The 24,459-nt window shown below is 32.6% G+C and overlaps 1 protein-coding gene across 1 annotated transcript in view; it reads left to right on the top strand.

The window, feature by feature from the left end:
* Positions 1 to 661: 661 nt before the first annotated feature.
* Glut1 (Glucose transporter 1) overlaps positions 662 to 24,459 on the top strand; it is a 337,838-nt gene continuing 314,040 nt past the window's right edge. The window contains exon 1 of the mRNA XM_064064028.1: positions 662 to 838. The gene's annotated coding sequence lies outside the window, so the exon portion shown is untranslated. The remainder of the gene's footprint in view (positions 839 to 24,459) is intronic.

The following is a 24,459-nucleotide window of genomic DNA, read 5'->3' as shown; positions in this document are numbered from 1 at the left end:
GTGGATACCAAGCCTAAAAATCTCATGACCATTTCCGAAATGTAATTTTAAGTTATTAAACACGAGTATGTATGATCACATAGCTCCAAAGTGAATGGTATCATATAATCTGTAATATTTGAATATTGGATGGTAGAAGCATCGTCTTTATCTTGGTACAATTTTTAACTTCGAGGGGTGTGACCCGAACGAAAGATCTCGCATGTCTTACTATCATTCCATCAATTCCACGATGTACCCTGCATCCCAAAATCAGAGTAAAATACCCAGTCTTATCTACCATCGTGCCAACATTTGCATGATGAAAGTGCATCTCCCGTCCCACAAAAGCCCTGTCCAGCTTCAAACCCCAAGAATCCAAGCACACCTCCTTCCTTCTCCAGCGTCTCCCACAAAGAGCCTGCCTAACCCGAATCCCTCCAGCGCCCTCTACGCTCCTCCCCATCTGCCGTCCCGAACCGGGCCAGCCAGGTGCAATGCGCGCACAGCCCGGCGTCGTCGTTGGGGGCGGCGCGGCGCCGGGGGTGGCGCTCGTCAAGTGGCGTCATCTGTGGGGCGTCGCAGGCAGCGACGGAAGGGCGCGACTGTGGTGGCAGGAGCCCTCAGTGTGTCCCGGCCGGCTATTGATTGCAGGAGCGCGCAGTGCTGAGCCACAGCCCGTGTGGTACCTGTCCTGTGTCCCGTGTGTTCACTTGGGGCGTCACCACATACACAAGAGTGACACAAGAGCAGGCCGTGATCGTGCAGTGGTGCGTGTTGTGCGAGATGTGAGTCTGGCTCAGCCCGAGGACCGGCGCTGGAGGATCGGCAGCCCCATGCACCACCGTCCTTGCTGCAGGTAACCCTTTTCGCCCCACGTTGCCCATGGCCGGGTCCTGGTGCACGCGGTCCGCCCGCCCAGAAGGACCTTTCGCTAGCTAATTCCCACTCTGGTTCTAAGTTCAAAGATCGTGTGGGAGTAGAAAATTTAGTTTTGTAACGTGGAATTCGACACGCGCCCTCGGACTCGCCCCGAAAGAAATAAAAATTCGGAAAGACAGTAATGCAGATTTTGGGGGTTTGCTTGTTTCTTGATTAGGAGTTGGACTTGGGGTTGGGGAAGGAGTCTAGATGATGATTTAGCGCGAATTTTAATCGTTTCCAATATGTCCAACTGACAAAAAGATAAGGAAGAAACGGAAAAGAACGGAACCACGACCCGGTTACGCCCTTGTTAGTTATGTTTACAACTTCAGATGCAAGGGTTACGTGTTCTTTTAATTAACTCCCCACTTTTTTGCTTGTTTGATGGGAAATTTGGCGAGTTTTATTTTTCGTTTATTATTTTATTCGAGGGTTGATTGTTACAAATAATTCATCCAAGAGGACCTTGTTGCATTATATGTATGGAGTAAAGAAAACGACACAGGAAATTTAACAAAATTAACGAAAAAATTGCAATTATTTCACCGAATGAAATTTTTTAGTAAAATAAAAAATCCAAGACTTACGTTACTTAATGTTTGAAGTTCAATATTCTTTTCTGGTCCTTGTTATTTAAAATGCACTTATATGAAAAACAGAGTGGAACGTCTTTGGCGCTCTCGAATGATTTTTTTAACTCGACTCGTCTCGACTCTTCAGAGGGCTATTTCGAACAATAGTTACGTAAATAACTATTACAACTGTTTGCCATTCACCGAATATTTCCATTGAATTGATCCAGGATAAAAACGTATTTATTTATAGTTAAACGTTTGATTGGTGTTTGGAGTTTCCATTGTTACAAATCATTGGTGTTCACGAGATCCGGATTTATTTCGGATCGGATTCGGATTTTCAGTTTTGTAAAATCCGTAATTTAGATCCACATTTACATCCCGATCCTATGTACATCTGAATCCGTTTCTAAATGTGTCTCCTAAGAGGAGTCAAGTTTGGATCCAGATCCGAATCATTGGGTCTTTTGAATCTGGTTGTTCAGATAATCTGTGTATCTGAAGGTGGATTTCTACTCCGATCTAACAGATTCACCTTTACATACATACAGTATGTATCTACTACTGCATCCGAATATAAATTGTTTTGGATTTTTCACTTTGCAGAGTCTATATTCTTACAATGAGTCTGTTTGGAAACATATTTAAATAATAAAGACCTATTTCTAAAATATATCAACTGAAATTTTTCTGCACTCTCAAATAATTGGGCTGTAAGTTTTTGGTCCAATACAAGTTCACATTACTTATTACTCCCGTTGACCTTGCACGTACTAAGCAACGTAAAGAGTTCATTATAGGAAAAAAAAATCAAAAAAATATGCAATTGAATGTGAATTTTAAGATCAGATACAACACTGGAGCAAAAATTCCGAAAGACAATAATGCAGAGTTTCAGGGTTTGCTTGTGTCTTGATTAGGAGTTGGATTTAGGGTTGGGGAAAGAGTCTAGATGATGATTTCGCGCAAATTTTAATAGTTTCCAATATGTCTAACTGACCAAAAGATAAGGAATAAACGGAAGGAACGAAATCAAAAGTCGGTTACGCCTTTGTTAGCTGTGTTTACAACTTCAAATGCAAAGGTTACGTGTTCTTTTAATCAATTCGCCACTTTTTTGCTTGTTTGATGGGGAAATTTACGAGTTTCATTTTTCGTTTATTATTTTATTCGAGGGTTGATTGTTACAAAAAATTCATCCATTGCGTTAAATGTGAGGAGTAAAGAAAACGACACAAGAAATTTAACAAAATTAACGAAAAAATGATAAATAAAAAATAAAAAAAAAAAAACAAGACTTTGTTTGAAATTCAATGTTCTTTTCTGATTCTTCTTATTAAAAATACACTCATATAAAGAACTGTGTGTAACTCGATCGCGAAACGATTTTGGCGCTCTCGAACGACTCTTTTCTCGACTTCGTCTCGACTTTTCAAAGGGCCATTTCGAGCACTAGTTACATAAATAACCACTACAGCTCTTTGCGATTCACCGAATTAGTTGCTTCAGGATAAAAACGAATTTTTTTATAGTTAAAGGTTTGATTGGTGTTTGGAGTTTCCATTGTTACAAATCAGTGGTGTTCACGAGATCCGGATTTAATTCGGATAGGATTCGAATTTTCAGTTTTTCTTCTGAAATGTTGCCACGCTTCTACACAATTTGGCATGAAAACTCATTATGAACATTACTATTATTATTTTATATTAAAATTTTCCTATAAAAAATTTACTTTCAGATTTTATCAACAAAAGAAACACATTCAAGAAACAATGAAATAACCTAAAAATAAAAAAAAATATGACATTGAATGTGTACTCTAAGTTTAAATACGATCCTGGAGTAAAGACAATAATGCAGAGTTCCAGGGTTTGCTTGTTTCTTGATCAGGATTCGGATTTATAGTCGGGCAAAGAGTCTAGATGATGATTTAGCGCGAATGTCCAACTGATAAAAAGATAAGGAATAAACGGAAAAGAACGGAACCAGGACCCGATTACACCCTTGTTAGTTATGTTTACAACTTCAAACGCAAGGGTTACGTGTTCTTTTAATTAATTCGTCACGTTTCTGTTTGTTTGATGGGAAATTAAAATCAAGCTATTAATATTTTTTAAGATTGTTTTTTCAAATAGGAAAATATTTTGTGTAGGTCAGATTTGAAAATCTTGTTTATAAACTGTCCTATATGTTATTTCTTCCGTAGGTTACTCTTTCCATAATGAACGGGTCGTAGTACACCGAGAAACTACAAATTTATTTTTTCCCAGGACACATTTCGAGAGAAACCAAAATTCGTAGAGACAAAAATGAAAACTTTCACGTTTTATTTGTTTCCTGGTTTGTATGTAGATTTAGACACTCTCACAGTGTTCAGCTGGTAAAAAAGATAAGAAAAAACCGAAAAAACAAAATTACGATCCGGTTACGCCTCTGCTAGTTACATATACATGTTAACACAAGTTTTAAGTGTTATTTTAATTAAGTCGCCAGTTTTCTGTTCTTTAATAGGAAGTTTATTCATTCAGTATCAATAAATAAATTAACTAATAAAGATTTTCTTCCTGGACTTTTTATACCAGAATTAATTTTGCAGTTCCATATGTTGGTTCGACTTATTTTCTTAGCCAAATTTAGCCTCTATGATTTTTTCAAAATAACAAAAATAATTCTTACATGCGTTTATCTACACATACTTTTGGTAACAACATATTTTGTTTAACTTTTGTACTGTACTAATTTTATCTTTTAACAATTACCTCCCTCAATTTTCACGAGTATGACATGCAGCGAAAATTAAACCCGCATCAAAAGCAACAGTTACAAAGCCTTAAATTAACATTTTCTGCTCAGATTTTGTATCTTAAATCTCGTTAACTGCTTATGTTAATTTGATGTTGGGAGCGTCCAACGCACCGAAAGCCAAATTCCATTGTTGTACCACACAGCTTATTTCAAACGACGATTATTCAGTAATGTTAGACACAAGTGCCTAATGATTACTGTAAAATTATTTTTGGTTAATTGTTACTTTGAAAAGCGGGACAGTTGATAACATCGAATTTTTTTTATAATTTGCATATAACGTAAATGTCAGATTTATGCAACTGACAACGCGTGTAACGAAACGTAGCATTTTTTAAGGACATTTTGCAAACCGGTAAGACTGTGATAGAAGTTACAACTATAAAATCTTACGAACAACTAACAAACAGAATTCTTGGTTTTCCAAATTTTTAGGTTCCTTAAAAGCTGTTGTCTAAAGGGTTACTGCTGTATCGAACTTCAGATTTTTCGATATTTCTAATTTTCAAACATTGTTCTTATTTCATCATAAATATTAAAAGTTTGACTGCATAATTTTTAACTGATCCACTAGCATTCCGACTTGAATTCGAGGCTAATTTTAGTAGCGTGTCGCCGTAGATACGGAAATATAAAATATATAACGAGTTGTGTAATTACTTATATTTAGTATGCACATGAGACATATTTGTTTTAAAAATTGTTAATAAATTCATGAAATTGTTTGAAGTGCGTTATACTTAGTCAACCCATTACACAGCAGTGTCTCACTGTGTGTAGTTTTTCCTACAATTCAGTAGTTGTTTTGATTATCGTTTTCAGTGAATTAAAATTAACAAGTTGGAACCTACAAGAAGAAAATATTATGCACTTAAGAGTGCCATTAGCTTTGTTTCTATCTTACAAAAAAACAATACAATTGACTATCAAAATAATATCAACGGTAACATAAAACTAAATTTCCGCTGTAGGTTAATAGCACATTAATGAGCAATCGCAAATCTACTTTTATTCGGTAGTTTAATTTAGTGACCATTTTTATTGCAGGTAAGAGCTTCCTTATTAGTTCAGAAATCGATATTCGGTAAAGAATGATTGAATGAAAAAATGAAAGTTGGTTGGTTTACACGAGTATTGTGTGATTTTTTAATTTCTGCTCTAGTTAACGATGACGCGTACGTCAAACCGCTGACGTAAGCGTCATGGCCAACTAGAGTAGAAATTTAAAAATTTGCTGCATACTCTCGTTTTTCATTTTTTATTAGTGTCATTTGAAATTTTTGTCACATATCAAGAGGAATGTTTAAGCTTTGCTTAAAAAACCGTATATTCAGGTAATAACAACGACATATAATCGAAACTGGGTAACTGAAAAATTGGTGTTCTTGAATTTTTAGTAACAATATTTTTTTTTTATTTATTTTTTAGCAACTACATTTAACCATACGGTTTTATGAATGTAAAAAATGTTTCCCCTGCTCACATTTGTCTATAGCACAATATTTTTAATGTAAATCTGTTCCCTGATTTTTGTTATTATTTTAATTTTGATATGCAATTTTGTGTCGAATTTTTTTTCGTGTTACTGAAAATAAAAAAACTGGCCTTCTGTACGATTGATGACGAGCAAAATAGACTGTCTGGCTATAGAAAAAAAAATGGTCTAAAGTTATTTAAACAGAATTTACCTACATTCGAAAAATTAAAAAAACAACAAACACAAGTTAAAAAGTAAGAGTGGCGAAAATAACACCCCCGCAGCCCTTATATTTAAAACAGAAAACCAAACGGAAAAATATATTATTAGTACATGCTTAACTTATTTTGTTTATATATTGACTTAGATACTTAAATATGTATTGACAGAATGCGAGTGTTAAGCTTGCACCCAAGTGACTCCTCAAAAGAGAGAAGCTCACCAAAATTATTAATTCCGATACAATGAACCAAAACGCTCTGAATATTATTTTGAGTAAGTAGCTGTTATTATAATAATTCTTATTTTATTACTTCCCGAGCGTAAGCAAAGGAAGTATTGTAATCGAGTCCGTCGGCCGACTCTCTACTTTTACGTTTTCTCGATCTTTCATGACCCCTAGAAGACGAAGAAATAGGTCTCCCATTTCCGTCTGTCTGTCCGTCTGTCCGTCTGTCCGTCTGTCCGTCTGTCCGTCTGTCCGTCTGTCCGTCCGTCTGTCCGTCCGTCTGCCGTCCCGGATTTTTATTAGACAGATAATCTCCGAAAGTACTCGACCGATTGTTGTGAAATTTTGTACTTATATTAAGAATATCATGTAGATGGTAAAACGCTAACCAAAATTTGTCTAATCATCCCCACCACTAATGCGATGACGTCACTTCAAAATTGTACATACTAAATGGGTTTTCAATTGTATAAAATAACATAGTCCTACACATGTAGTTTACAACTCTGAATCGACTTTTCACCCGAAACGTCCAGATTTTTGGAAAAAAAATTAAAATTATAAAACATCATTTTGAAATTTAATTTTTAATCTGCTAACCAGAATGCTTTGAAATGTTGCAGATGTTTTAAGGCTATAAAGAGCATCATAAATCTTTAGTCAAAAAATATTTGCTTATCCCCTCCAAAAACTTGATGACGTCAGCTCAAAAGTTTGTGGAATAAATCATATCTAAAATGTACAAAATATGATGAGTCTGTACTTGTGATCTATCACTCCATTCATATTTTTTGGATTTGCATATACAGGTGACTCAAAAAAATTAATGAATGCGTAAATATATTTTATTGATTTAATCAGGAACTACAAAACCGAAGGCTCTGAAATCTTGCAGATGTTTTAAGGTCATAAAGAGCATAATAAATGTTTAGTCAAAATATATTTGCTTATCCCCTCCAAAAACTTGATGACGTCAGCTCGAAAGTTTGCCGAATAAATCATATCTAAAATGTACAAAATATGATGAGCCTGTACTTGTCATTTATCACTCCATTCATATTTTTTGGATTTGCATATACAGAGTGACTCAAAAAAATTAATGAATGCGTAAATATATTTTATTGATTTAATCAGGAACTACAAAACGGAATGCTCTGACATCTTGCACATGTTTTAAGGTTATAAAGAGCATAATAAATGTTTAGTCAAAATATATTTGCTTATCCCCTCCAAAAACTTGATGACCTCAGCTCGAAAATTTGCCGAATAAATCATATCTAAAATGTACAAAATATGATCAGTCTGTACTTGTGATCTATCACTCCATTCATATTTTTTGGATTTGCATATACAGGGTGATTCAAGAAAATAAATGAAAGCGTAAATTTATTTTACTGATCTACTCAGGAACTACAAAACCGAATGCTTCGAAATCTTGAAGATATTTTAAAATTATCATAAGCATGGTAAATTTTTGATCAAAACGTATTTGGTCGTCCCCCCTAAAAAATTTATGACGTCACCACAAAATTTTGCTGAATAAATCCTATCTAAAATGTACAAAATATGGTGAGTCTCTTCTTGTGATTTATCATTCCATTCAAATTTTTTCGATTTGCATATACAGGGTGACTCAAAAAAATTAATGAATGCGTAAATTTATTTTATTGATTTAATCAGGAACTACAAAACCGAATGCTTTGAAATCTTGCAGATGTTTTAAGGTTATAAAGAGCATAATAAATTTTTAGTCAAAATATATTTGGTTATCTTCTACAAAAAACTGATGACGTCAGCTCAAAAGTTTGCCGAATAAATCGTATCTAAAATGTACAAAATATGATGAGTCTGTACTTGTGATTTATCATTCCATTCATATTTTTGGATTTGCATATGCAGGGTGACTCAAAAAAATTAATGAAGGCGTGAATTTATTTTATCGATTTAATCAGGAATTACAAAACCGAATGCTTTGAAATCTTGGGAATATTTTAAAGTTATTATAAGCATGGTAAACTTTTGTTCAAAATGTATTTGTTCATCCCTCCTAAAAAAATTGATGACGTCACCCTTAAATTTTGCTGAATAAATCCTATCTAAAATGCAAAAAATATGATGAGTTTGTACTTGTGATTTATCATTCCATTCATATTTTTTAGATTTTCTTAAGAGGTGGTTCAAAAAAATTAATGAAGTCAATTTATTTTATTGATTAAATTAAAGGCAACACTTATTATTAGTATTACACCCCAACCAACCCAATTTGGTAGACACAAAATTTGTTAAAGGAAAAACTCGGTTGAAACATAAGGGTAGCACGCTTATTTACATCGACTTTAACATTACAGACCTGCATTTGTTTTATGCGTTCACTTGGTTCCGCGAATGTGAAATAGACATGTTTATAATCAACCAATTGTGAATTTCACCGTCAAGAATTAAAATAAAACCCAATGTTTTATATAATAAGCGGAAGTCGAAGCAATAAAACCGATGGTCGTTTTGTTTACAGTTTCTCTGTTTGACTCTCACGTATGCTGTTACGCCTGTCATCTTAAATTAAGAATGTTTATACATACACGATTTTCAGTTGCCTCTGATACGTATACGTGAGTAAATTGTTTCGTTATTTTATTGATTATTACAAATCAATATTCAAAACGACCCAATTCATTTTCCCGAAAATTTGAGAATATAATAATTTTATTCTTAGTATTACACTACATCTATCCCAACTGATATACGTGTCCTTGCAAAAATGTTGATGACGTCATTGCATTTTTTTTTAAATTCCCACTACAAAAATGTAATGAGAAAAAAAAACACAATAGGCATGCAGTCGTCAAGTTTCCGACAGCGAGGGAAGTACTGTCTAAACTCTTTAGACCAATTTTTATTATTAAATATAGACGGGTGCAAATTTACGAAAAAATTGCAGCGAATTAAACACATTTTGGTTAGCGGTTCACCATTTACACGAGGTTCATAACTTGCATATCAAATTTGACAACAAACGGTTCAGTAGATTGTTTAACAAAAATCATCACAGAGAAGGTAAACAAACGGATTAAAAGGGAAGAACTATTTTTCGTACTCTTCGAGAAAACACGAAATAGCTAGTGACCCGATGAATCCCATTACAATATTTCTTTTTATTACGCTCGGGAAGTAAAAAACGTTATAGTATTCATCTCAGAACCTTGAAAACAATTACATTCAAAATCGACTGTTACAGAACTAATGCATGTGCAGAGAAAATTGACAGAAAAAATAAATTATAAAAATTAATCCTGTATTTTTTATAACTAATTTTTTAATTTAGTATATAAACGCTACTATACTAAATTAAAAAAATGTAGTATTATCCCAGAATTTTGGAAAAATTAGATAAACCATTTTTGACTTTATACTGTTTTTTTTTTGAAAAATTATAAAATTTGATAAAAAAAACATTCTCTAAGAAAGGAATTTGAATCCATATGACAGCAATCGGTCTGGTAGTTTTGGAAATTATTTGTCTCATAAAATGGAGACAGGTGAGAGACGATAGACGACGGACAGAAGGACAGACGGAAACGCTATATCTACTTTTTCGTACTCTAAGTATCATGAAACATCAAGAAAACAAGAAAGTAGCCATTTGTCAGATGGATCGAACTCTATTACAATACTTCCTTAGTTTACATTCGGGAAGTAATAAAGATGTCTTACTTAATAAAATAATCAAATAATGTTGTCATGTTGCAAATTTTAAGCAAAATTTGCTTAACCAAATTTTGAGAGATCTCATCAAATTTTTGGCGGAGATATTCTTAAAGTATCTCTAAAATTTTACTGCAATCAATTCACTTGTTTCGGATATTATCTGTCTAACCTGATCACCAACAGATGTACAAACGGAAATGAGGAACCTGCTTTTCATATTCTGGGATCTGCGAAACGTCAAGACAACATGAAATTGCACGAGAAATATCACATCAAATCCGTTCGTATTAACAAAGATAAGTTATTTTTTGTGACGTCATCAATTTTAATCCGAATAAATATATAAATAAGGTGAATCGTTTCTGAGACAACTGTAAAATAAATTCATCTTTTTTTTTAGAAAAGCTGTATAGTTTGTGCTTAAATATTATTGAAGCACATTACGGCTAATATTTGCCTAAAATTTATTTAATTTTTACTTCCCAAGCGTAAGCTAAGGTAGTACCATATGATAAAAAAATTGGTCTAAAGAGTTTAGACAGTACTTCCCTCGCTGTCGGAAACTTGACGACTGCATGCCTATTGTGTTTTTTTTTCTCATTACATTTTTGTAGTGGGAATTTAAAAAAAAATGCAATGACGTCATCAACATTTTTGCAAGGACACGTATATCAGTTGGGATAGATGTAGTGTAATACTAAGAATAAAATTATTATATTCTCAAATTTTCGGGAAAATGAATTGGGTCGTTTTGAATATTGATTTGTAATAATCAATAAAATAACGAAACAATTTACTCACGTATACGTATCAGAGGCAACTGAAAATCGTGTATGTATAAACATTCTTAATTTAAGATGACAGGCGTAACAGCATACGTGAGAGTCAAACAGAGAAACTGTAAACAAAACGACCATCGGTTTTATTGCTTCGACTTCCGCTTATTATATAAAACATTGGGTTTTATTTTAATTCTTGACGGTGAAATTCACAATTGGTTGATTATAAACATGTCTATTTCACATTCGCGGAACCAAGTGAACGCATAAAACAAATGCAGGTCTGTAATGTTAAAGTCGATGTAAATAAGCGTGCTACCCTTATGTTTCAACCGAGTTTTTCCTTTAACAAATTTTGTGTCTACCAAATTGGGTTGGTTGGGGTGTAATACTAATAATAAGTGTTGCCTTTAATTTAATCAATAAAATAAATTGACTTCATTAATTTTTTTGAACCACCTCTTAAGAAAATCTAAAAAATATGAATGGAATGATAAATCACAAGTACAAACTCATCATATTTTTTGCATTTTAGATAGGATTTATTCAGCAAAATTTAAGGGTGACGTCATCAATTTTTTTAGGAGGGATGAACAAATACATTTTGAACAAAAGTTTACCATGCTTATAATAACTTTAAAATATTCCCAAGATTTCAAAGCATTCGGTTTTGTAATTCCTGATTAAATCGATAAAATAAATTCACGCCTTCATTAATTTTTTTGAGTCACCCTGCATATGCAAATCCAAAAATATGAATGGAATGATAAATCACAAGTACAGACTCATCATATTTTGTACATTTTAGATACGATTTATTCGGCAAACTTTTGAGCTGACGTCATCAGTTTTTTGTAGAAGATAACCAAATATATTTTGACTAAAAATTTATTATGCTCTTTATAACCTTAAAACATCTGCAAGATTTCAAAGCATTCGGTTTTGTAGTTCCTGATTAAATCAATAAAATAAATTTACGCATTCATTAATTTTTTTGAGTCACCCTGTATATGCAAATCGAAAAAATTTGAATGGAATGATAAATCACAAGAAGAGACTCACCATATTTTGTACATTTTAGATAGGATTTATTCAGCAAAATTTTGTGGTGACGTCATAAATTTTTTAGGGGGGACGACCAAATACGTTTTGATCAAAAATTTACCATGCTTATGATAATTTTAAAATATCTTCAAGATTTCGAAGCATTCGGTTTTGTAGTTCCTGAGTAGATCAGTAAAATAAATTTACGCTTTCATTTATTTTCTTGAATCACCCTGTATATGCAAATCCAAAAAATATGAATGGAGTGATAGATCACAAGTACAGACTGATCATATTTTGTACATTTTAGATATGATTTATTCGGCAAATTTTCGAGCTGAGGTCATCCAAGTTTTTGGAGGGGATAAGCAAATATATTTTGACTAAACATTTATTATGCTCTTTATAACCTTAAAACATGTGCAAGATGTCAGAGCATTCCGTTTTGTAGTTCCTGATTAAATCAATAAAATATATTTACGCATTCATTAATTTTTTTGAGTCACTCTGTATATGCAAATCCAAAAAATATGAATGGAGTGATAAATGACAAGTACAGGCTCATCATATTTTGTACATTTTAGATATGATTTATTCGGCAAACTTTCGAGCTGACGTCATCAAGTTTTTGGAGGGGATAAGCAAATATATTTTGACTAAACATTTATTATGCTCTTTATGACCTTAAAACATCTGCAAGATTTCAGAGCCTTCGGTTTTGTAGTTCCTGATTAAATCAATAAAATATATTTACGCATTCATTAATTTTTTTGAGTCACCTGTATATGCAAATCCAAAAAATATGAATGGAGTGATAGATCACAAGTACAGACTCATCATATTTTGTACATTTTAGATATGATTTATTCGGCAAACTTTCGAGCTGACGTCATCAAGTTTTTGGAGGGGATAAGCAAATATATTTTGACTAAACATTTATTATGCTCTTTATGACCTTAAAACATCTGCAAGATTTCAGAGCCTTCGGTTTTGTAGTTCCTGATTAAATCAATAAAATATATTTACGCATTCATTAATTTTTTTGAGTCACCTGTATATGCAAATCCAAAAAATATGAATGGAGTGATAGATCACAAGTACAGACTGATCATATTTTGTACATTTTAGATATGATTTATTCGGCAAATTTTCGAGCTGAGGTCATCCAAGTTTTTGGAGGGGATAAGCAAATATATTTTGACTAAACATTTATTATGCTCTTTATGACCTTAAAACATCTGCAAGATTTCAGAGCCTTCGGTTTTGTAGTTCCTGATTAAATCAATAAAATATATTTACGCATTCATTAATTTTTTTGAGTCACCTGTATATGCAAATCCAAAAAATATGAATGGAGTGATAGATCACAAGTACAGACTCATCATATTTTGTACATTTTAGATATGATTTATTCCACAAACTTTTGAGCTGACGTCATCAAGTTTTTGGAGGGGATAAGCAAATATTTTTTGACTAAAGATTTATGATGCTCTTTATAGCCTTAAAACATCTGCAACATTTCAAAGCATTCTGGTTAGCAGATTAAAAATTAAATTTCAAAATGATGTTTTATAATTTTAATTTTTTTTCCAAAAATCTGGACGTTTCGGGTGAAAAGTCGATTCAGAGTTGTAAACTACATGTGTAGGACTATGTTATTTTATACAATTGAAAACCCATTTAGTATGTACAATTTTGAAGTGACGTCATCGCATTAGTGGTGGGGATGATTAGACAAATTTTGGTTAGCGTTTTACCATCTACATGATATTCTTAATATAAGTACAAAATTTCACAACAATCGGTCGAGTACTTTCGGAGATTATCTGTCTAATAAAAATCCGGGACGGCAGACGGACGGACAGACGGACGGACAGACGGACAGACGGACAGACGGACAGACGGACAGACGGACCGACGGACAGACAGACGGAAATGGGAGACCTATTTCTTCGTCTTCTAGGGGTCATGAAAGATCGAGAAAACGTAAAAGTAGAGAGTCGGCCGACGGACTCGATTACAATACTTCCTTTGCTTACGCTCGGGAAGTAAAAAATGGTAAAACGTCAAGCAAAACTTTTCTAGTCATCCCCATTAACAATTTCATGACGTCACTTCAAAATTTTGCAGGGTAAATGCTACTTAAATTTTATAAAAAAAAAAATACTCTTGTGCTTGTGGTTTGTACATCCCTCTTGATGTTTTACCCTAGGCATATAAGAGCAACGGTTGGGCTTATACCTCAGTCACTGTGATTATCTATATATTTTTTCTAAAACACTAGATTTGTTTGATTGTACTTCAGGAACGGGGGAAGTTCTGTCTTATAATATAAGACCATTCTTTTTAAATTGACGTCGTACAACGCAACATTAATCATAGTGTTTTGTTTTTCGAAAGTTAAATAATTATTTGAAGCAGAGTCGTCAGTTTTCTGAATATGACAAGTGATAACTGTTTGTGTCTATTAAGACGTAAACTTAAATAAGGGTGTTTTTTTTTAAATCAAAGTTAAAGGAAAATATGATACATACAGTGAAGTCCATAATTACGTTTAATGTTTTAAGATGACGTCATCAATTTTTTGAGGGGATGAACACGTGGTGGGCATTAATTACAAATTTATGATTGACCTAAAAATTTAAATTCGAGAAAATGACAGCTGCTTTGTCTAAATTTTCTAGTGTCCTGGGAATAGTAATGTTGTAGTGTTAAAAATAGTTATTGAGGGTTTTTTCGACATTAAAAGTAAAATGACCTCGTCCAATGCGACCCAGAGACTTTTGGTCTTGAACATTAAACTATTGGTAACATAATTTCAGAGGAACATTACATGCGGTCAGTAGTTGTATGTTATAAAGGTAGATCCACAAAAATTGCAACTAAATAAATTTCTTTTATATACGTTAATTCCATAAATGGTTTACAGAATTTTAATCTCACATTTTCACACGAGATACCCGGCGCCTCCACCAAGAGTAAATCTACCTTCAATAACAGTATAAAACCCCGCTGCTTTCTTTTCAATACGATACATTAAAGACCGATATATTCTAGGGCTTTATGCGGTGGGCTTCTTTTGATGTACGTAATTCCATACATTCACGAGTGTTGCTCGTTTCAACACAAAAAGTCTTGCGTTTTGCTGCGGTATTTGCGAACAGTTCAACAGTATTCCAGGTTTTTACTACAGGAAAAGCTGCATATTGCAGGAAATCTGCTCCTACTGTGATTTATCTGCAATTTTGGAGGGCGTGTTGCATAGTTTACGGTATGAATAATGCAAGTCCCGAATGAAATAGTAAATCATGTATTGATGCATAATGCAAAGTGGTTAGATAAACTATTTGAATGACAAGAGAGATAATGACCGGATTCTCCACAGTACATGCAACATTTTTGAACCTGATGAATTGTGGATTAAATTATTGGTCGCATTACGGCCAAGCTTACTCACAGGTTTAATATTTAAATCTTAAAATATGTATTAAAGGGGTGAAATTATTTCGTAGGAAAAATGTTTCGCTTATCGTAAATTTTATTAAAATCAGATAAGCTCTGTTTTATTGCAAGACTTGTAACATTTATTTTATTTTCGTACAATAAATTATTCAATATTTTTGTTATCTTTAGTGGTAAATATACAAATTACTAATAACGTAAAAATTGTTCCAGACACATAATAATTTTGATTTATTTGTTAATTTTTATCAGCTGTATTTCATTCACACAGATAATATCTGAAAGTCCCCGGTCATTAATTTCATGTCTAATGACTGTGTGGTGTAGTAAGTGAAAACAGTTAATTAAAGTACATTTTCGTACCATCAGCTTGATGCTAATATATAAATTTTGTGATTCATTATACACAGTTTATTTAAAAATTATATTTTCAAGATTTATTCTTCATACAGAAATTTTGCAGAAATTATCTCGTACAATTTTAATACAGAATAGTATTTTTAATATTTGTCCCTTAATTAAGAAAAAGGATTCCTTTGTGCAGCCAACTCACAGACGAAGTTGTCCTTTAACATTACTTAATTAAATTTCTTTTACGTTTTTTAATATCCCTCGTAATTATATTCTGTTCATTTTTAGATCTTCATAACGTCCTCAAAGATGTGGATATAAATAACCACCCCAAGAATTTTATTTTTTACAACAGTTAATGAGAAATTTTGTTTGACCAGTGGATCATAAAGACTTACACATTTTCTACCTCGTATATATAAATAGGACATACCATTCTATAACTTTTTCTCGGCAATTTAGTTATAACTTCAATAAATTGAGTCAGAGATTTGTTATCTAAAGTGAAATCTAGAAAACGCAACTGCGTGTCGAATATTTGACCAAACTTAGGGAAGTTGGTTTGACTTTCTGCGGGTCTCATAGGCGCCCATCCCCCACCGCAGTCCAGTGGTGATATAAATAGGGTGCGCTAGAAACCACAGTGAAAATCAGAAATGCGATACTTCATTAATATGCAAACTCGTTGTCTTCCCTAGCAAATAACTAACGTGCTTGGAAGTGGATCTTTGTTGATAATTTAATTGTGGTCGTTGTACAAAGATTATTGGACATTTTACATATTTTTATACTCAATGAAAATGTAATAATATGAGGTAATACATAATTATATATTATGAAAATAAATTAAAGTTTTAAACCTCTCTGAATTCTATGTTATTTTAAATACAAAACATAATAGGAGTAATAATTATCTGATTTATGTAACTAACGTAACTATGGTTGCCTATGTTGTAAACTTTGAAACAATGAAATTGGTAAATCGTAATGAATTAAAATTTAAAATATAGCACTTATCCTCAACTATGGAAATAAATAAACTAAGTTTTAAAAGACTAAGTTTTGCCCCTTTTTCCACTAAACCACAATAACAATTATGAAAACTTCTAAAAGTGAAGAAAAAAATTATAATCGTACAACAATCTAGTGGAATTTAATTGAGAAGTTGGAAACCTATTTTTTTTTAAATTTTGTACACGGTTTATGGTTCTCGGACACATGATAAATCGTTAACCAAAATTCATCTCTGCATCCCTTTCCTTGATGACGCAATCTTAAAATCGCTTGCAATTTATAGCATTTGCCCCTTTTAGTTGCCATTCTCTTTAAAATATTGATGACATAATAAAATTTTACTTAGAAAATGTCATGTACAATATAAAGTATAATCTTTTCCTCTGCCTATATTATTTTGAATAGTCCACCTAATTTTTATTTTAACATACAGAAGTTATCATAAAAAGTATTTGTTTACAACCAAATTTAATCATACCGTAAGGCAGTGAACTTGTTGAATTGATGTGCTTTAGGGGCGAGGAAAGTTTATTTAATTTTAAATCAATTTTTTCAAGCAACCATCATCATTAATTTTATTATATCAATAATTATAGCCAACAATTAGGGACTTTAAGCAGTATATATTTAGGACTAAAATTGGTATATACGGGTTAGTCACTAAACGCGCGCTTCTCGATATCCTTAATTACGAGAAACAGAAAAAAATCTAAGACCAAAGTAGTACAGTTCTTTAAGGACCATATACCAAAATTATTTCCAACTATACAGAGTGTTCCGTTTTCTAGGCTTTATAATGATAGTCTATTTTGGAAATTCTGATACGACGTGGCCAAGTTATTCCAAGTTTCACAAGAAATCGCAATAGGGTTGTTTTTAAAATTTGGGCTACAATATTTTGTGCAAAGACAAATAAAAATATGTACCCTCTTAATTGTGGCAAAGAAAAGTTGATATAGTTATTGAGAACAAAAAATTGACTAAGATGCAATAATATTGCACAGGTTATTCTATTTGAAAAAATTGAAATATTGATATTTAAAAATTGTAAAATTTAATTTTTTTATAAACACTTTGTACATTAAATTTGTATATAATTGATACCATAACAAAGCACGTACATATGTTTATTTTTCCATAAAATATTCCAACAAAAATCTTACAAATGACGTTATTGCGATTTATTTTGTGAAACCTTGCAATACTATAAAGTTACAAAAAAATGTGACAGCGTTGGATCAGAATTTCAAAAATAAGAGGAATCGACTAATGATCTAATAAAATTATGTCAATATACATGTAAAAATATATAGGGTATTCTATTTAAAAACTAAGTAGTGTGTTGTGATTCGAAAACTGAACACTCTGTATAGTCGAAAATAATTTTAGCGTCTAACCGTACAACAAATGTAGAACCGTTTGTGACTTTTCCATCTTTATTAATTAATGAGATGGCGAAAACCGCACCTTTATAGACTCAAAAATAGTAAGTATATAAAAATTGTGATTGTTTTGCGATTGGCTGCTTAGGGTAAAAACTCAAGGCAGATTCATAAATCACCTGTATAGGAGTACGTCATTGTATAAAATTTAAATACTATTTCTATGACAAAAATTGAGCTGACGTCATCAAATTGTTGGCAAAAACAAAGTTTGGTTACAATTTGGGTAAAGTTTTAACCTAACATACATATAAAATTTGATAACAATCGGTGCAGTAGTTTCAAAAATTATTTGTCTAATAAAAATCAAAATAGACGGACAGGCAGAAACGGGAGACCTAGTTTTTCATGTTCTAAAGATTATGAAGCGTTGAGAAAATATATAATTAGCCATTCACAGGTTGGACCCCAGTATAAATTTCCTTAGCTTACGTTCGTGAAGTAAAAATTCTAAAATATTACAATTTTCACATATCGACATTTGAGTTTTGTCAAATAGGTATTTTTATTCCTCCATTTTATTCCTGTTTTGACTTTCCGAGCGTAAGCTACTGGAGTATTGCAATAGGGTTCATCCGACGAATGGCTACTTTCATGTTTTTTTGGTGTTTCAAACGAAAAAGTAGCTCTCGCTTTTTCTTCTGTGTCGATTTTTATTAGACAGGTAATCTCCAAAACTTCTGTCAAACTTTTTATCTATGTCAAGAATGTCGTGTAGATCCCCCACCAACACCGTGATGATATCACTTGAAAATTTTCATAAAAAATAACATTTAAATAGTACAAGATACTCCTGAACTTTTGGTTTATGAATCCGCTTTGAAGTTTCACCTAGGCAACCAATTGAATTATAACCTGCGGATTTTTTTTCTTTCACTGTGGCTGGTATTATTTCTATTTTTTTCAAGTTATAGAAGTTATCATAAAAAATAAATTTTCCCAAAATCAAATTTTATAATTTTTCAAGAAGAGGAATTTGTTTGTACTTCAAGGGCGAGTAAATTATCTTAGACCAGTTTTTTTTATTCTCTCTTTCTATATGGTTTGTCTCTTAAAAAAATGAAAAATGGCAGCAACTATCAACGTTAGATACAAAAAATACAAAAAGAAAGAGAATAAAAACACAGTAAGATGTAGTAGTAAAATATAGGGTGTCCTACTTGAAACAACTGAAATATCGATATTTGAACATACGAAATGACAATAAGTATTTTATAAATTTACAAACATTAATCTGTCAATTTTATTGATAATAAAGTGTGCATCTTTGTTTATAACGCCTTAAAATATTGCAACACAAGTGTTAAAAATAACCCCATTGAAATTATTTCCGTGAGTCCTTGAAGTGTTAATGGATTTAAGGAAAATTGGAAAATCAATATCTGTTAAACTTGGGAAGTGAAAAACACGTAAAAACATATATGGATAGAACACTCTGTAAGCTGAAAATAGTTTCAGTATGTGCTAATCATGACACCTTACAATTTTAGTCATTGATTGAATTTTGTGTTGACCATGTACCTAGTATGTTAACAACTAGAATACATCAGAGCTACTGTTTCATTAACACGATTACTACTACTAATCATTATCAAAAACATGGGGATAATGCAATTTGACTCTTTTTTTTGTAAGTTTCACTTGTAGTATATTCAGTTTTTCTGAGAGGCGGCAATAAGGAAAAAGTCTTTCAGGAATAAAAACCCTCAGCATTAACTAAAACCTAAAAATTTCGGAATCGACTATAAATATGTTCCATTGTTCCATTGTACCTTACGTTAAACGGATTTATCTGTTTAAAGCCAAAAATGTAAGACAGAAATAAATGACTCACACAGATATTAGCAAGGAACACACACTGTTGGTTTAACGTCACTTTTATAAGTTGTAAAGATAAAAACACAGAGTTGAATTATCAGAAATTCCAAACAAGCATTAATCAAACCTTGAATAATAATTAATAAATAATAAATACAGTTTTGCATCGCAAATAACTATACTTAATAACAAATTAATTTACATTTTTATTGAGTAAAATTAACATCAAACATAACTTCCACCGGCTGTATTATTAGATGATTACAAAACTGTTACATTTGGAGCGGAGCGAGCTCAATAGTGTCATTTAAATAGAAGTTTCTATTCATGTATACACAATGCACGACATGCATTTGATGCAAAACTAAGTTATGCATACAATTGTCAAAATATTTGACTTAATTGTATCACTATGTCAATGGATTCTCTTCCATTTAAAGAGAATGTACAGGATGTTTCATATCCTACTGACATTCGTTTTTAATTTTGTACAATTGTATATTATTTCACTTATTTATTTAGAATATTACAGTACCTATGTGTATGTGTATTCAACAAAAATGCATACACATGGTTTCACTCAATGCTGTTTGAACAAAATCTTCTGAAAAAGTGCACAGTTTTATAAAAGTTTTGACATTTTACTTTTACAAAATAAATTCTACAAGTTTTCTTACGATTAATGTGTAATAACGCTATAACATTCTTCATTAAGCTATACATTCTGTAGACAGCTATGGGTAAATACAGATATAACCAAAACGAAAATCACAACCTGATATTTCTCGTGGTTCGTGTTATGTTATATATAATTTAATTTCATAAGCTATTCAAATGTTCAGACAAGTTGAAATGGATTTTACCGTATTATCAATTAAATTTGAGCTCAGTAGAGGACATAGAAAACAAAAGCCCTGTTCTGAATTGGTTCATGTGATTACGAATGCGTAGGTTTGAACTTACCTTAAACCTTGCCTCAAGCTAAAACTATACGCTTTCAAAGTCAGAGTTTGCAATAAAATTACACTGTTTGTAACAAATGTGGGTCTCTTCTTTGCAATGAACACCTTTATGGAGAGTTAATACAGTTAAACTTCCACAAAAATAATAGCTTTGAAATTTGGACAAACTCTTTTTTACAGAAAGTATCGTACAACATTTTCTTCAGAATGTAATTTTATCGCTGACGTTTCGTCGCACGTAATCATCAAGATTTTATGTCTGATTTTAATATTCGAATATTTCCTCTTTCATTTCATCAAAATTACCGTGCAGAGAACTGTATCGGTCATAAAATCTCGTCATTAGATCGCACGTATGAAACTGGTCGCTTTGTAATATAAATCCACTTTTACGTTACACAAAGAACGATAATTTCGCTTTCATCAAAAAATTAACGAGGTTTCGGAAGCAATGGGTATTTTATTGATTGACAGTAGTATTTTCGCAGCACCGTTTTAACGTCTATGTTAATGCTCATTTTATATTAAAAAGGGTCTCGTTGAAAAAATGTCACTGATTGCGGATTCCTCTGAAATTAAAAATTTATATAAAAGTACAATTTTAATAAAATATGTCGTCTTTAATAAATTTTTCCTCCTATAACGGATCTGTTTTTGTAAAAAGTTCGGTGAATAATACAAAAACTTTTTATTATTTTCGGAGCTACGTTTAGGAATGTTTCTTTTACTGGTCGTAAAGCTAAATTTCTTCTTTCATTTTCCCGTTTAAAATACATATTCCTTTATTTTAGCTTTAATAAAAACCATACATATGTGTTACGAGTTAAACGACAATAATGAGCGTTTTGCTGACAATTCCATTTTCTTTTGCATGGGGAAAGTTGCGCTGTTTGCACGTTAAAAGCATTTTCTTTAGACTTGGAAGAAATTACCATATTTTCGACGACTACGCTTTGAATTACACCGTCAATGGTTGGGGCCACTTCTCTAAAAGCATGTTTTTAGTTTTGGCTTTGTACATGTTAAAGTGGCCAGGCTTTAGTTCTTTCTCTTCTCCGGATTGCTATTGCCGAGAAACTTACAGAACTTTTAATGCAGCTACGTAAATGGGTGCTCATATCCGCGTAGAAGTTTTATTTTAGAAGAAGAAATAATAATTATAAAAATAGCAGCGCCATTACTGTTATATCTTTATTTGTGTTTTCTTGTGTAGACAATATTTGATAAAACTGGCTTTTATTTTTGTTAGTTTTTGACATTTATCTGTGTGGTTTAATCACCGTATTACTAAATCCTTTTAGAGGATAACTCGATTACAAATTATGTTGCTCACCCCATACTTTAGGAGGTATTATGTTTTCCATGTTTTTCCGGGGTGCTGCCACGCAAATCAACCAACAGATAAAATCATTTAGCCTCATATAATTCTCCATTTAGCGCCGCCATTTCAGGAGACCCCATATGGCACTCCTACACGTGTAAGGCAATTGAAGTTGATGGCAGCCGATACAAGTAATCAGAAAAAGATTTTCCAAGTCGTAGCTTTTCCATCTACCTACGCCAGGAACAAAATGAACATATTATGGCCGTTTTCTTGTCGATAATGTCGCAGGTCCTTGGCAAGTCGTTCGAGTGAGAGCAGAAAATGCATTGTCCTCTTTCGAACATATAGGTTTTGTGCATACAAGCAGACATGAGTCAGGGAAAATGCGTTCCTGTCGTGACTGCCGATTTTCAACTTTGACCTTCCTGCTATTTCTGCTACCTGCAACTTACAATAACGACTGCAGCAACTCGTCACGCTTGAATTAGCCGCTTTAATTAAGTTTGCAGGCTGTTCTTGATAGCGAGTTACTGGATGACGGTTCAACACAAAATTTTAACTAATTTATAGAGTTATTAAAAATTTCACCTCATGCAGACAAGCTTCACTGGTATGTTTTAATTAGTGCAAGGTTTTTTGTGCTTGTTTTTTAGCTCGCGAGGGCGACGTTTGTCAATGAAACCAGAAATAGAAGCTTGTATCTATTGTTATCTTGGCTGAATGCATAGAATTTTATTTTGCGCAGATTCGAGAGCGTGGATGACTGACTGCAGTTAATAGTTTTGAGATTAATAATTGTGGAAATGGTGCACTCGTGTAACGACACTGATATTGGTATCTCAAAAAGAATATGTTTTTAATTGGAACAAGTTAAAACTGGTATACTTAATCAAGTATAAGGATTTGCCGACTAATCAGTTATACCGAGTGATTATTGTTTATATTTTTTTTTTTGTTAGGTTGGCAAGCAACATATTTCAAATATTATGTTGACATACTTGATGTCAAATTCAAATTTTGGGCACCAGTAGCTGCTACCTTATCATTGGCATGTGTGTTTTTCTGAATCTCTCCATATCTTTTCGTTTTGATTTCAAGTCGGTAAACCTTGATGAAAGCACAAGTTCAACTATCAACTGCTTCACACACAAGTGCCGACTGTTTCAGTCTTGTTAATCATATTTTCTTCCTTTTTACTTCCCGAGTGTTAGCTGAGGAAATGTTGTAATAGGGTTCATCCGACGAATATTTTCATGTTTTCTGGGCGTTTCATGATCCTTAAAATAGGAAAAAGTAGGTCTCGCTTTTCCGCCTGTCAGTCATCTATCGTCTGTCTGAGTCGATTTTTATTAGACAGATAACATATTCCGATATTTGTGGTTAATGAATCAGCCTTGATTTTTTTTACCTTAGATATCCACATTTTCACAAAAAATTCAAATTACACCATCACATACCAGTATAAAAGCACTGACTTGTAGTAGTGATGTTACCGTTCATCCGATTTCCCCGCACTGTACGTTAAACCAATATAAACCAGTGTGTTTTGGTAACATAATGCGTTCAAATCAAAGGCAGCGGCGGACTATGCTGATTGGCACATGAATGAATTCAGAAAAACAAGTTCTACAAGAATCCATAATAAAATAGAAACAGTATATTTTTATTTTAATGTCCCCTTGTTCAGGATTTGGATGCTTTTTGGACAGTTTTCAGTTTTTCCGTTATAACGTTATATTTTAGGAGATATTTGATCTACATAGTACCAAACGCTTCCATTTCACTTGACGAATTTGAATTTAGTTTCCAGCAAAGCACCACTGATGTCTTTATTCTTACGTCCGACAATTTCCTCTTCCTTTATTGCAAATCAGTTTTGGTTAACATTTGGTTAGGTTACTTTTGAATTACTGTATAATAGGGGTCATTCTTCATTTTCTAGGTGTTCGGTTTTACGGACGAATTCCTGTATCCTACTTTTATTTATTTTTGGGCTTCCATTTTATAAATAACGGGTGATCAAAAAGTTTTCAGGTTAGAGTTGGCCATGGAAATATTTGTCATGTCTTTGATCAAACTGCAAATGTCATGCATAACCTCATTTGTAATTCAAAAATTTATATATAACTAGCACTCTAAGAAAATAAAGGGTGGGTGGGCGTTATTAGTGCTTGTCAAGACAAGACTGATATTGCCAAACAACATATCCTCTAAGAAAAGAGGGTGATAAGACTGATTTTGGCAAATGATATACGCTCTACTCTTTTTAGAGGGTATGTCATTTGCCAAAATCAGTCTTATCTTAATAACTACCAGCCCCGTCCATTCGCCCTTCATTTTCTCAGAGAGT

Source organism: Zophobas morio, unplaced genomic scaffold (assembly GCF_036711695.1).
Source record: "Zophobas morio isolate AGI-343-1 ecotype UQ-CSIRO unplaced genomic scaffold, CSIRO_AGI_Zmor_V1 ptg000024l, whole genome shotgun sequence".
NCBI classification, from domain to species: Eukaryota; Metazoa; Arthropoda; class Insecta; order Coleoptera; family Tenebrionidae; genus Zophobas; species Zophobas morio.
Note: the sequence above shows the minus strand (reverse complement) of the source record. Positions and strands in the feature narration are given on the sequence as shown.